The sequence below is a fragment of the Arvicola amphibius genome, chromosome 2 (genome assembly GCF_903992535.2).
Source record: "Arvicola amphibius chromosome 2, mArvAmp1.2, whole genome shotgun sequence".
NCBI lineage: Eukaryota > Metazoa > Chordata > Mammalia > Rodentia > Cricetidae > Arvicola > Arvicola amphibius.
This window is the reverse complement of record NC_052048.2, coordinates 73,843-89,390: the sequence shown is the minus strand read 5'-3', so window position 1 is coordinate 89,390 and position 15,548 is coordinate 73,843. Positions and strand designations below refer to the sequence as shown.

At 41.7% G+C, this 15,548-nt stretch overlaps 1 long non-coding RNA gene across 1 annotated transcript; it reads left to right on the top strand.

Moving 5' to 3' along the window:
- The first annotated feature begins 305 nt into the window (after positions 1–305).
- LOC119808250 lies at positions 306–13,508 on the top strand. Its single transcript, XR_005284409.1, has 4 exons — positions 306–423; positions 8,859–9,142; positions 12,401–12,529; positions 13,458–13,508. It is a non-coding gene; the product is annotated as an uncharacterized LOC119808250 (long non-coding RNA).
- Positions 13,509–15,548: the final 2,040 nt, after the last annotated feature.

The following is a 15,548-nucleotide window of genomic DNA, read 5'->3' as shown; positions in this document are numbered from 1 at the left end:
CACTGTGGATGTTGTTTATAATTTTCTTGAGTTACCCAATGTTCCTCTAGTGCAACGTTGTCTGATTAGCTCCTTTCTGAATTTGTATACTTCCTTTTAAAACCGATTTACGTTAGCAAGAGAATTGCTGTTGAATTCTAATTAGCCACCAGTGCTGGGAATGCTGCACTGTGTCCCTTCTGCTCACCTGGTTCTGTCACTCAGACCTCACTAGCCAATCAGAGTCTCCAGCAGACCCACCAGTCAAATGGGAGGGTTCTTCTGGGAGCCAGGCTTCCGGTTTAGCGCTTCCGGTAGAAATAATAGTTTCGCTTCCGCACCGTGCCTTGGTCTCCCTTGTTGGGAGAGAGCGAGTGAGCTCAGCAGCTTCACCACGTTGAGTGAGGGATTGCTCGTCACAGACAGGAGGAATGGTGGGCCAAGGTGAGTAACGGGCCAATGTCTCCATGTGGGGAGGAGTGGCCGGCCTTGGTATGCAGGAGTGGGGGTGGGGTTGCTGTCCCCACGTGCAGAGGAGTGTCTGGGCTTAGTGGGTCCCTGTCCTGAAACTAGATGGAGTGGCCTACTGAGGCTCGCGGCTGTTGTGGTGGGTCCTCTTCTGCCTGGGTGGGAGCCAGTGGACAAACACAGAGTTTACTGTCTTCCTGCCTCGTCCTGTCTCATCCTAAGTAGTTTTAAGTGATCCCTGCTGGCAGCCTCTGAATAACTTCAAGGCCGGCACTGTTTCAGCGCAGAGCATAGCTTTGGGAGCCACAAATAGTGGTTCCTGTAGTGCTTATAGTGTCACATGTGAAGAGAAATCAACAAATATTCCAAACTCGGAGACTACTGGTCTCTTCTGTGTCTTCAGAAGTTCTGCACTTTTAACATTTATGTTTAGGATCCGTCTGTAGTTAATTTTGTGGGGCTCGTAAAAGGTTTCTACTGTGTAGAGTAGCACTCCGCTGCTAAACTGTGTTGTAGAAGAGTAGAATTGATTGTAGAATTAATGGTATAAGGATTTACCAGTTCTTAGGAGACATTAAGTCACACAAAGTAGAATTTAAGTGACGGAGTGCTACATCCCAAATTCCCCAACTATAAATAGTATACTAACCATGCCTGTTAGAGATTAGTATCATGAGATGCAAATGTTTGTTCACCAGGATTAATAAGCCATTAAGGTACATTCCTATAACAAATGAGACAACCTTGATTTACAACCAGCCAAAAGACCCACTTCCCCATCAAAAACCTCTAACATGCTTCTGAAGGGGCCATTACAGGGTCACATCCTGTGTGCCATGAAAGTATACTAATTTTAGGTCAGCTGCATTTTTCTGCTTTTAGAGAAGCAATTTAAACAATGTCTCCTATATTGATTGAGGTGGACTTATATCCTGTCTGTTGCCTCAAAAGGCATTACCCTTGCTGCACCACAGAGCTCTAAAATTACCAGTTTGAGTCATTTTGTGGGCATCCATTGCAATAACAATGAAAGGATTTGTGGGTGGAGCATGGCTTCTCCCTTTAGACCAGAAGAGTAGAAACAGTGTACCATGTACACTGCAGTGGTAAACACATTGGACAATACCTAGATCTTAGACTGAAGTTTAAGACCATGGACTGCAGGGGTTTCTATAACAAAGAAGGACCTGATGTGGCACAGTGTGCGACTTTCTGTGTAATTTTCCATCATAGAATATTTTCTTTCATGTGAATGAAGACAGACACCAGTGGGTATACAGTTTAGGGAGGAGATCTTGAACTCCTAAGTATCCATTTTCCAATTAGTGAACTCTCCCATGCAGATATGTTCAATTTTGGTTGACACAGTTAATCAGCTCAGATGTTTGAGACACATGCTATTTACTGTAACTCCATGTGTCAGCTTAGAGCATTCAGCTGCTGACATTTTTCATGGGACAAAGTCATGCATTCTTTTATTAATGGCATTCTCCCTACCAGGGAAGTACCTACTCTGTTTCAAAGTCAGTATAACTAAGTGTTCAATTAATTTTTTTTTATCATTTTTAGAAGTCAACTATTGTTCATCAGTTTTTAGATTTCATTTTCTTCAAAGGCATTACTGCTATAATCTCTTTGTTTCTATTTTCCAATATTTCCCAGTTTTTTAAATTATCAGTTTAGAGCAGTGGTTCTCAACCCGGTGGGTCATGACTCCTTTTGGAGTGATCAAATGAACCTATCATAGGACTGGCCTAAGATTATCAGAAAGTACAGATATTTATATTATAATTCATAACAGTAGCAAAAATATAGTTATGACGTACCAGCGAAAATAATTTTATAGGTGGGGGTTGACTACATCATGAGTAACTGTATTAAAGAGTCAAAGCACTAGGAAGATTGAGAGCAACTGGTTTAGATTAATGTCTCCTGCAGCTCAGGCATACCTCTTACTATGTAACTGAGAATTGCTGTGAATACCTAATCCTGCCTCTGCTACCCAGTGCTGCAAAGACAGTCCAGCAACTCCTACCAGGCTGGGCCTTGTCTGGTGTGTGTGAAGGAGGAATAGATCAGTGAATGAGTATCTTCCAATTTCTGTAGATTTTATTGAAGTGGGACCTGTATAAGAACTGAGTTGTAAAGCCAGTGTAGTAACAACAGAAGAAGGGATGGGAAAGAAAGAGGGTGAAAGCTTTTTTGCTGTGACAACAGTTGACATTAGCAGTGAGTAGTGAGGTAATCAATTTTAGATATTTCATAAATGTTCTGTCTGGCCATTTTGTTGGTCCACAGATCATGAATCTATATAAAGAACTGAACTTACCATTAAACCAAATTACTGTAGTTACAGTAGTTCAGTAAAATAGAAGAGCTGGATCTGTGGGATGAAGCTGACTTGATCATGGTGAATTTTTTAAAAAGTGTTCTTGGATTTGTTTGAATCATTTCGTTGAGTATTTTTGCATTTATGTTCTTGAGTGTTCTGTTGTTCTTTGTGGTGTCCTCGGTAGTGGCCCTTGGCCTCTGATCTTTGTTGAATGTGCGGGAGGCTCTGCCATCCTGTCATGGGAGACTATGAGCTTGTAATATTGTTTCCTCATGCTAAGTGAGAATTTCTTTAAACACCCAATCCTGTCTCTGCTGCCCAGTGCTGGGTAGATTTCAGGACTAGGCTTTGACTGGTCTATGAGAAGGAAAACTAAGCCAGCTAATGAGTGACCTCCAGTCTCTCTTGAGTTCTAGTGTGTGATTATAGATGAATAGGGATCTGTGCAAGAATTCAGTGCATAGACAAAGCTTGAAGCTGGTAGATTCACAGTGCAGAAAGGGAGAGACAGGACAGTGGTTGAGAATTTTCCTACTTCAACATTAGCTGAGATTAGCAATGTGGAACTAGGTAATCAATTTTAGATGCTCCATAAATGTCCTGATGGTCATTTCTTGGTGTCCACAGATCAGGCAGTCAAGAATCTGGACTGACCTTATGAAACCAAATTGCTATAGTTCCAATAGTTCAACCAAAATAGATCAGATTGAAGTGTTTTGGCCTTGTCCAACAGGACTGTTTGTTTTACTGGTTTTAGATATATACCCTGAGATAAAAGGTTTGAGATATCTTTGATGTGCTCTAATACAAATCCCTAGTTTCTGGAGCACATGGCCATAAATCCTGTTTCAACTTTTCAAAATAATTTCTTGAGATTATAACTATATCATATCCACATTCTTTTCTGCCTCAAGCCCTACCATGACCCATCAGTGTCTTCTAATTTATTGCTGAAAGACCTGGATAAAACCAGGTCTCCCCAAAGAAAGCCCTGGATAAATCCAGGTTTCCCCCACCCCCAGCAGGAAGAAAATAGCCAAAAAATCTAAGCAGGGAGAGAAAATTCAGGAATCTAGGATTAGCCAGTGCAGTGACTATGTTTCAGGAACTAGCTAAAGATAAAGTTAGATTGTAATCTTGAGAATAATCTTGAGAAAGGAACTAGCTTATTATTACTTTGGGAATAGTCTTGAGAGGCAGGGAGTTGCCCCTTTTGATCATCACTGGTATTCTCGAAATTTTCTACACCCTCCCTGCCCCTTTCGGATCACTAGGCAATGGTTTCTGCCCTTAAAAACCCCTTCTCCTGGTCACTCGGGGTCGAACTCTTCCCGAGTGGGTTATGAGTCTCAGCCCCAGTGCACTGGTTCCCGTCTCATCTCATCATTAAACCTCGTGTGATTGCAGCAAGGATGGTATCTCGTGAGTTACTGGGGGGGGGGGTCGTTATCCCGAGACTTGAGTGGGAGTCTCCCCACACTGGGGGTCTTTCATTTGGGGGCTGGTTTCTGGGATTAGCGACCGCCCTCATCTCCGAAGACCCACTTGGGGGTTGGAGGTGAGACTGTCTGTGTGCCAGGTCCTTTTTGTGTTTTTGTGCCAGTTGTGCCAGTTTTAGGTTTGTACATTCAAGTTTAAAGTCATGCCTATGTGTGTGTTTCCATGCCAGTTGAATCCAGGTTCAGGTTCTGTACAGTCGTGACTTATTTTGTGTTTCTTTGCCAGTTTGGTTGAATTCAGGTTCAGGTTCTGTACTTTGAGGTTACGGCCCTGTCTGTGTCTTTGTGTTTCCATGCGAGCTGAGGTCAGGTTCTGTATTACCGGTTTTGCAGTCGTTCACATCTGGGGAGCTGAAGGGAATGATCAGCAGACTTGCTAGATCACTGACTGCTGCCTGGGAGACCTCCTGGGAGGTGAGAAGGTACCCAGGGATGCCTGGGAGATTCCCGTTTGGGTACTGGTGAGGATATGGTAGATCTCCTGGATTGGAGGAACTATCTCCTCTCAGCCATCTGTACTTCTGGAATGGTTTTATCTCTCTCGGTGGAGACGGACATTTGTTTCCGTGTCTTGTGTGTCTTCAGTATTTTATTTTCTTACTTGTGACTTTGACCCTGGATCAATGGTTTTGTCTTTCTAAGTTTTGTTAGCCTTTGTCTGTATATCTTCAGTCTCTGTTTTGTCTTACACGCAGGTAGTGTCTTACACGCAGGTAGTAATTAGAGCAACTGGACAGAAACAATTATCTGTGGACCACCTTACGAACTGTAGATTTGGGGAGAGTAGACAGAAACAATTATTTGTGGACCACCTTACGAACTGTAGATTTGGGGAGAGGACAAGTGACTCATTCCTTCCTGGTTTTCCTTGAGTGTCCCACGCCTTTATTAGACAGAGACTCACTGGCCGGAGGTGATTAAAGCCTGTTTTTGGCTGCAGGATTTTCCATGTATGAAGGTGATGTGTTGGCTGCACTGGACATTGAGTATGTAATGTGATGTGCACACAAAGGACTCTGGGCTTTTGATGAGTAAATGTCAGGGACCATTTTCCTAAGGATAGATTTGTCAGGGATTTTACAGGGATAGCAGAGGTCATTGCCCTAAGGATGTTTACGGAGATCCCACCCCTCATCCCAAACTATCTTGAGAGCTATCCCTTAAGGGAACCCACCCCTTACTCCAATGCTAATGGATCACATCTGTTAAGGGAACCCGCCCCTTACTCCAATGTTAATGGATCACATGCTTTGGCTTACACCAGGTGCTGGCTGATGACCTTCAGTTACCCAGGCAGAGTTCCTGCCCACCCCTACCTCCACCCCATTCAAGGGTATATAAGCTGTAACTTTCACCCCAATAAACTGAGATCTTGACAATAGAATCTTGCTTGGTTTCCTTCCTCTTTTTCATCTCATGTCTTGCAGGTTCGCGCCCCTGCAGAGGACCCTGAATAGCTGACCCTGCCGGCGGGGTTACACTTTAAGAAAGTTGAGTAATCTTTACTAAAATACAAACTTTCAGGACTAAGTTCCTGTCTACTGGGCTTGAAGGGCAGAACAGAAAGTTCTGTGATATCTGAGTAATTTGATCTCTGATCACCCAGTATGGGAGCTGATAATATTCTTAGTCTCGCCAGGGTGGTGTTAGCCAGTGAGGGACTCTGGGAAGGCTTAGCAAGCAGAAATAATAGTGTGTGCTAGCTTACAGGTTGTTCTTTCCAGGATTCTTCTCTGCTTCTCTTGTAATGACTTGTAAGGAAGACCACACTCTATGCCATGATGAGTACAGGGTGTTCAGAGAAGGTCTGTTGAGCTGTCATTTCTGCTGGGATCTTGATGGACCATGAGCCAGGCTGTGATTCTATTGCTATATGTAATGACCTGAACAGTGCTCCTTGTCCTCTGAACCTCCCTGTGTATGAATTTCCTGGGGAGAGGGAGACTCTGCAGTCCTGTTTGATAGGATATTATGCTTGTAATATCACTGTCCAGTGTACAAACAGAGTCATGCTTTTGGTGTGCCTTGGAAAGACAGATTGGAAAACTGATGATATGGTTTCGATAAGTTCTGAATATTGCAGTCTACTTTCAAGTTTGTCTTATGTTTCAAATCGTTTAAAAGCTGGTAGAACTACAATAATGTTGATTTAGCAATGCATGTTAAAATGTTTCTAACTTTCTGCTACTACCAGCTTCAATGGTGTGATTCATTAATGTTTATTTCCAGGTGACAAAGGTAGTTTCTGAGCTGCAGAGGTTTCTTAGGTATAAGAATTTAATTTCACTGACCAGCTGTAAAGCAAGCATAGTCACAACAGAAAAAGGGATGGACAAAAAAGAGGGTGAAAGCTTTTCTGCTGTGACAGAAGTTGATATTAGCAATGAGTAGTGACACGCCAGAAACCATGCATTCAAGAATCTGTATAAAAACTGAACTTATTAAACCAAATTACTGTAGTTACAGTAGCTCAAGCAAACTAGAACAACTAGATAAAAAGGTGTGGTCCTGCCTAACATGACTGTATACCCTCAGAGAATGATGTGAGTTGTACTTGGTGTGCTCCAATACAGATCCCTCGTCACTGGAGCACATGACCATGAAACTTGTTTAAACTTTTTAACTGTAATTTTTTGATATTGTAATTACATTATTTTCACAATCTCTCTCTTGCTCCTAACTGTTTCCATGGTCCCTTTATTGTGTTCTAATCCATGTCCTATTTTTAACAATTATTGTTTGAATGTGACATGTGTTTGGTTGCCGGACCTCTGAGCTATGAAGAGTTGGCTACACTGGACATCGAGTGTATAATGGAATGTGTACACATAGGACCCTGTGCCTTGGAGGAGGAACAGGAAGTGCTCTGGGAGAATAGAAGATTTTACTAAACTACAAATTAGGGTCTTGTCTCACCATAGTGTGGAAGGACAAACCTGGAGGACTTTTGCTCTCTGAGACATTTAATCTCTGTTCACCCAGTAGGTTAACTGGTAATGTCTTGAAGCCCAGATGGGTGATCCTAGCTAAGGAAGGACTCTACTTGGTAATCAGGAGCACCAGTAGCTTACTGGTTGGTTCTTTAAAGGATTCTTTTTCTGCTGAATGGAGCACCAGGAAGAGCAGGTTGGCTGAGCTATTAGCTGCTTGGAAAGCAATGGACCATGAGCCAGACAGGTTCTGTTAGTTTGTGTGGTGACCTGGGTAGTGGCCCTTGGCCTCTGAGCTATGTTGAGTCTGAATTCCCTGGGGGATCGGGAGGCTTTGCCATACTCGCATGGGAGACTATGAATTTATAATGTTGTTGCCTCCTGCTATGTTATTGAGAATTGCTTTAAACACCTAATCCTGCCTCTGCTGCCCAGTGCTGGGTAGGTAGCCTGCAACTCCTTCAGGACTTGGCCTTGACCTGTTTGTGAGAAGGAAAAATAGACCAGCTAATGAGTGACTTCCAGTATCTCTGCCTTTTAGTGTTGCTTATAAATGAAAAGAGATCTGTGCAAGAACTGAGTATATAGGTCAAGTTTGAAGCTTGTAGATTCACAGTGCAGAAAGGGAGAGATAGGACAGTGGTTGAGAATTTTCCTACTTCAACAGTAGTTGAGATTAGCAGTGTTTAGCTATGTACTAATTACCTAATTAGAAATTAGGTAATAAATGTTAGATGCTCCATAGATGTCCCGGGTGGCCATTTCTTGTTGTCCACAGTCCAGGGTAATCAAGAATCTGGACAAAGAACTGACCTTGTCATAAAGCCAAATTGCTATAGTTACAGTAGTTCAACCAAAATAGATCTGAGTAAAATGTGGCCCTGCCTAAGAGGACTGTTATTTTACTGGTTTTAAACATACACCCTGAGATAAAAGGTTTGAGAAATCTTTGATGTTCCCTTTGATTTTTATGCTGCTCAAGGGGCCATTACAGAGTCACAATCTGTGTACTATGAAAGTTTAATAATTCTAGAACAGCTGAATTTATCAGTTTTTAGAAATGCAGTTTACAGTCAATGTCCCCTGTACTGATTGAGGTGGACTTGAATCCTGTCTGTAGCCCCACAGGGCATTACCCTTTCTATCCTCTTGACTAACCACCATAAATTTTTGTATTAGTGTAGGCCCATATTTTGTATGGCACAAGGGCCATAAGCCTGGTCTGAGGTGGTCAGGTAGCTTTGCAGACAAGCTGTCTCAGCCTAACAATAGCCAGGATGTGCTGCCCCTTCTACTTTTGTTATTAATGTAGATCCCCTGAGGAGAGGTGTTGGCTGAAGGTGATCAGGATGTTTGCTGCTCCTTCCTTTTGTAACTTGGAGGACGTCTTATAGAGATGCTAATTCAGGACAGTTAGCATACTCGGAAACAAGTAGATGCGAACTTGACAAAAGCCATTCATCTGGTTACCTAGGAGACAGCTGAATGTATTCCCCACCCCCCATTGATGTGATGATACATAAACTGTTTGGAGAAGAAAGGAGCAATCTTGTCCTTCAAGCTTGACCATGTAAGTTGTGTCTGATTATTTTTCGCGACTCCGTTCCAGTCTTGCTATGGAAAATAGTTATCTATGTTGGACCCACACAGGCCTTGGCATAATGGCACCTCAACGTGGTGCTGACCACTGAACCCCAAGATTAAAGCCAACATGGTGCTCACCACTGAACTCTGAGACGAGTGCTGGAGGAAGAAGTATGAAAAAGAATGTGTTGCTGCCTGCCAGACGATGATGGTAGACCCATAAATGCTGTCTTCTGAACCCGAAGAGAAATCGGAGAAATCGGTGAAAGTGCGGCTGATCGGCTTTCCCCAAAAAGCAAGGAAGAGGTGACCAGACGTGAGGAACCCGCAAGAAAAATATCGGTGGATATGTGAGTATTGAGCGCTCAGAAATAGAGATATAGAATAGAGAAAGAAATGTGGAAAAGCGGGACAAAATTTAAATTGAGAGTAAAAATTCGTAAATAAGTTATATATGTGATATGGAAAAGGTGTTCAGTTATATATGTTGGTAACTAAAGCGAGTGAGAATGGAGCAGGAACAATGGCAGAGTTATTAAGAATCTGTAAGTTTGATAGATGCAGAATTGCAACTTTTATTGCTTGTTAAATGTGTAGCAAAGATGAATGTAAAATGACTTTTGGCCTAAGAATCAGAATTGATTGAGCAGCCATGTGCTCACAGTAGCCAGCTAATACAACCCACCTACGGGTAAAAGGCAAGCAGGAGCAAGAGTAAGTTTAGAGAGCAAATTTAACCTCACAGTCTATAGAACAGAGAAGAGGATTCAAAAATTCTTCTAATTTTATGTTTTACAAGTTAAAATAAAAGAGATAGTTAAAAATCTGCCCACCAGAGCTCCGGAAGGCAGGCTAACAAAGTGAGCCTGGAGAAAAAGGGTTTAAATTAAGGTAGCCTCTATGATAAGCAGGTTAAAATGCTTTTCTGTTTCACAATTTTGCTTCTCTGTCAAAAGTCTGCTGTTTGTAGGCAGGTGAATTTGTAGTCAAGGTGTGTTCATTTCAGTACTTTGGCTCTGTAGTAAAGTTTAAAGTAAGACATTCAAAAGTTCCTTGATTGTACAGGATTTAAAGATTGTTTAGGCTATCCTGATTTTGTTCTTTCTCGTAAGGTTGAGGGTTGTTTTTTCGAAGTCTGAAGATTTTTGTTAGAATTTAATGGGCATTTGCATTAAATCTGTGGATTGCTTTCAGTAAGATTGTCAATTTTCCTATGTTGTCGCTGTTTTTACAAGAGAATCGGAGATCTTTCCATTGTCTGACTTAAATTTCTTCAGAGATTTAAAGTTCTTGTTATACAAGTTTTTCAATTTGTGATTAGAATTACTCAAAGATATTTGTGGTATTTGTGGCTATCTCATTTATGATGTGTGTAGAAAGGATACATTTAGGTCGTTTTCAGATTCTGTGTATGATAAAGTATAATTTTGCTGTGAGCATGGTTGAGCACGTGTCCTTATGGCATGGTTGAGCATCTTTTGTATATATGCCCAAAAGTGGTATTGCTCAGTTTTTGAAGTAGTTTGTTACCAAAATTTCTTATTCTTTTCGGTCATTACCAATGTATTTAGCACCATTGGTCATTACCAGATTTTTTCCCGTCATATATGCAGGTGTAAATATCCGGTCATTACTGGATATATACCGGAGTATAATATATCATATACCGGAGTATCATATACCGGAGTATAATACCATTTGCTGTTATTAAATTCCTTTTTCAGTCACTGTGCAACTGTGACTGCCTCTTGTTAGTCTGCCCTCTTGTTAAGAAGAGGGGTTTTAGTCATTCTTTATTTTGAGTCTTTCCTTCCCTGAGGGGAAAGATTAGGTTCTTAGGTTTAATAATTTATTCAAAATCATTTCTGTGTCCCATAAACCAAGAACACTCAAATGTTCAGATTGTATCTTAGTTCTGAAGCAACAGGTTTCACACCACAGCCAGCTGCAGACACTGCAGTCAGCTCATCTCAGCAGGATCTCTTTGTCCAGAAGTCTCCCTGCAGCTAAGGGAGTTGCAGGTCGGATCAGGCTCCTCTCTGTGGGCTGTGTTAAGGTATTCCTCCTGGAGTTCTCATTCCGTTCCTTCTACTGGGCAGTTGTCTGCTAAGCTGTCCTCATGTCCATTGTCCTTCTCCTGAGTGCATCGAATTAGTCAGTCTGGAAGCCATCTGGCTTGATTTTCATCCTGTGAGAAAACAGAGACATGCCCTTGACCGCAGATTAGGATGGGATTGGGCCCTTTCCAAATTCCAGAGCAAGGATCCTTCCACCTTGACTTAGCAAATGTGGTTTTTGTACCATTATGCCACAATCTGTTCGCAGCTGATCGCTCATGGACATACGTATTTAGAAAGTTTAGCACAAACAATGCATTATTTAAGGCATTGTGTGGCGTCTGAGGCTAGAACTTCCCTGTCTTTATTTTTGGAGTTGTGTTTTCAAGGAGCTATGTGCACATTCCACAATTCCTTGTCCTTGAGGATTATATGGAATACCAGTCTTATGAACAATATTCCATTGAGTACAAAATCTTTGAAAAGCTTTGTTAACATATCCGGATCCATTGTCTTTTATTATTATTATTATATTATATATATATTGTATAATTGTTATTACCTTTGGGGTTCCCATACATGAAAAGCATTTTAAGCAATGAGTTATTACATGCTTGGCAGCTTCCCCAGTTTGCTGCGGCCATCATGAATCCTGAGTGAATGTAGGTGCCCCTGTCCCCAGACCAGCAAGAGCAGGTTGCCTGAGGTGTCAGAGCTGCTTAGACAAGAATGAACCATGAGCCAGATATGTTCTTTTTCTCTTTGTGGTGACCTAGGTAGTGTCCCTTGGCCTCTGAGTGTCGGGGAGACTGTGAGCTTGTGATATTGGTGCCTTATGCTATGTATTTGAGAATTTCTTTAAAAACCTAATCCTGTCTCTGCTGCCCAGTGCTGGGTAGATAGGCCTACAACTTCTTCATGACCGGACTTTCACTGGTCAGTGACAATGAAAAATAAACCAGCTGATGAGTGACCTTCAGTCTCTCTGACATTTACTTTGTGATTATAGATGAAGAGGTATCTGTGCAAGAATTGAGTACATAGACCAAGCTTGAAGCTGGTAGATTCACAATGCAGAAAGGGAGAGACAGGACAGTGGTTGAGAACTTTCCTACTTTGACAGCAGTTGATATTAGCAGTGTGGAACTGTGTAATCAATTTTAGATGCTCCATAAATGTCCTGATGGTTATTTCTTGATGTCCACAGACCAGGCAATCAAGAATACGGATAAAGAACTGAACTTATCATGAGATCAAATTGCTATAGTTACAGTAGTTCAACCAAAATAGATCAGAGTGAAATGTTGTCCTTCCTAACAGGACTGTTATTTTACTGATTTTTAGATATACATCCTGAGTTAAAAGGTTTGAGATATCTTTGATGTGCTCTAATACAAATCCCTAATTTCTGGAACACATGGCCATAAGGTGTGTTTCAACTTTTCAAAAATAATTTCTTGAGATTATATCATCCACATTCTCTTTCCTATCCTCAAGCCTTACCATGACCCTTCAGTGTCTTCTCATTCATGTCTTGCTTTTCTTTAACAGCAGTTGTGAATGTGACCTGCATTTGGCTGCATGATTTCCCAGGTATGAGGTGATGAGTTGGCTGCAGTGCACATTGAGTGTGTATGGAATGTGCATACAAAGGACCCTGTGCTTTGGATGAGGAGCAGGGTAAGCTTTAGGAAAGTAGAGGAATGTCTACTAAAATACTAACCTTCTAGACTACAGCCCTGTCCACTGTACTGGAAGGGCAGAGCAGAAAGTTTTGTGATATCTGAGTAATTTGATCTCTGATTACCCAGTATGGGAGCTGATAATATTCTGAGGCCCTGCTGGGTGGTGGTAGCCAGTTAGAGACTCTGGGAAAGCTTAGTAAGCAGTAGGTAGCTTACAAGTGGTTTTTCCAGGAGTCTTCTCTGCTTCTGTTGTAATGAGTTGTAAGGAAGACCACAAGCTATGCCATGGTGAGTGTAGGGTGCTCAGAGAAGGTCTGTTCATCTGTTATTTCTCCTGGGATTTTGATTGGCCATGAGCGAAGCTATGGCTATGTTTGTCTCGTCCTCTGAGCATCCCTGAGTATGGATTTCCTGGGTAGAGGGAGACTCTGCAGCCCTGTCATGGTAGGATATTATGCTTGTAATATCACTGTTCAGTGTACAAACAGTCATGCTCTTGATGTGCATTGGGAAGAGATTTGAAAATTGATGTTGTGGTTTCTAGAATTTCTGGATATTGCATTTCACTTTCAAGTTTGTCTTATGAATCTTTAAATAGTTTAAAAGCTGGTAGTCTTATGGTGATGTTTATTGTCTCTTAGCAATACATGATTAGAATACTTATAACTTTCTGCTATCACCAGCTATAATGACATGATTCAGTGATGTTTAGTACCAGTGGACAAAAGGAGTTACCAAGGTTTCTCAGGTGTTCATGGTTTTGGGGAGGTAGATAGGGCAGAATCTACATTTTGTGCTATAATCGATGTGACAGGAAGGAGATATTAAATTATTCCATTTTTTAAATATTTCTATAAATATTTATCCTAAATGTTTTTATAAATATTGATCCTGAATATTTTTCCCATTCTCAATTGTTATAGCTCTTCCTCTACTCCTGCCCAGACTCCTAAGAAGCAACATGTGATCTGCCCTGCTATGAAAGGTACTGAGCCACATGGCTAACATAGATAAGAATAATGGATTACTATAAGCCACAAGAGCTAATAAGTAGCCAGAGCTAATGGGCCAATCTGTTTTATATCTTATGGAGATCTCTGTGATTTTCTTTAGGGCTTGTCAGCTGGTGGGGAACTGGGCAGAAACCCCAACATGCAGGCCCACCTCTTGTTACAGAATGGCGTCCACATGGATAACTGCATCCACAGAATGTCTGAGAAAGCTATAGAAAGAATACAGTTAAGCATGTTTTCTGGGTAGCAGTAATTTCTTGGGTCTGCTTCCTAGAGGAAAGGAAGCACTCTCATGTAAGGGAAGCTTCATGACCCAGCTTTAGCTGCAAAACCCTGCAGCTATTTTAAGAGTTCCTGCCATGAAACATTTAAACGGTGTTGATGAAAAGGTGAACATATGCTTTTCAGTTTTCAGCCATAGCAGAAAAAAAGCTGAGCAGTTTTAAAATGCTGGCTTCTTGGCTGTCCTGCCAGGGTAAACTCTGATTCTTTCAGTCAGTAAGTCCGATTACAAAAGCACTTTAGTATGGTCTGTGAGCAGAATGCTGCAGCTTGCTTGGTGGTAGGGACCTTGAAACACTGTAGAGTTGTGGAAATCAATGCTGCTCTGGCCAGTACCTGAGCCACAAGGCTGGAATCACAGAAAGTTAGATCCAGCTGTCAAAGCCATGGCTTTAATCCACTCCATAAACACTCATGTGGTCAGAAAAAGAGATATATACAGTAAACAGAGAGTCAAAGATGAAGAAAACCTCTAAATGGTTTATAGTGTGTTTAAAATATGTAGGCTATAGGTTAAAGTTCTTAAAGTGAAAAAAGAGTAGTTGGGTGTTGTGGTACACACCTTTAATCCCAATACTTTGGAGCCAGAGGTAGATTGTCCTCTGAGACCTTGTGACTTCAGGGTGTGGTGGAACACACCTTTAATCCCAATGCCTGGGAGGCAGGGACAGACAGCTCTGTGAGTTCAAGGTGTGGTAGCACACACCTTTAATCCCAGCACTGGGGAGGCAGATCTCTGTGAGTTCAGGGACTGCCTGCTCTACTGAGTTGTTCCTGGATGAAGATATACAGAGAACCTGTCTCAAAAAGTAAAAGTAAAAATAAAAGAAATGGAGGTTAAGTAAAGCCACATAAAGATGGAAAATACACAGAGAATCTTGATACTGTATGTTATGCGCTCTTTGAATTGTTTTAATGCTGGCCCTTCATCTTACAAAACAGCATTACAAATAATATGGCTTCTGTGTGATTATTTTAGGTCTGAGCAGCTGGGAACAAACAAGCAGCCACCCATCCATTCCTTCGAGAAGGTAAGGCACATTGCTTTGTGGAAGGTCCAAGCCCCTATTACTATATCTAGGCTGAGCAATGTATCCATCCAAAGAGAACAGGTATCCGAAAACCAGTACAAGCAGTAGAGATAAATCTGGTGCCACTCCCAGTGGCCCATCCGTCTGCCCCAGCCATACCACTGTCAACCACATTCAAGGGAATAGTTTGTACCTATGATGGTTCCTTCCTAGTCTGAGTGGTGATGGTGAGCTCACATTAGCTCATTTAAACTATTTCAGTGGGTGGACCCATCGTGGTCTTGACCTCTTTGCTCATATTCTCATTTCTTCCACTCTTCAATTGGACTTTGAAAGGTCAGTCCATAGCTGTGATGTGGGTCAGTTGCTGGATGAAGGTTCTTTGGTGATATGTAAGTTATTCATTAGTCTGACTGCAAGACAAGGCCAGCTCAGGTCACCTCCACTCTTGCTTAGGGTCTTATCTGGGGTTATCCTTGTGGATTCCTGGGAATTTTTCTAGAGTCAGGTTTCTTGCTAACTCCATAATGGCTCCCTCAATCAAGATATCTCTTTCCTTGCTCTCATCTCTGACCTCCCTCCATTTCAACTATCCCATTTCATCTATTCTCACCCCTTCCTTTTCCCCTCCTCTACCTTCCCTTTTCCTCCATTCCTGGGTTCCCATTTTTATTCAAGTGATCTTGTA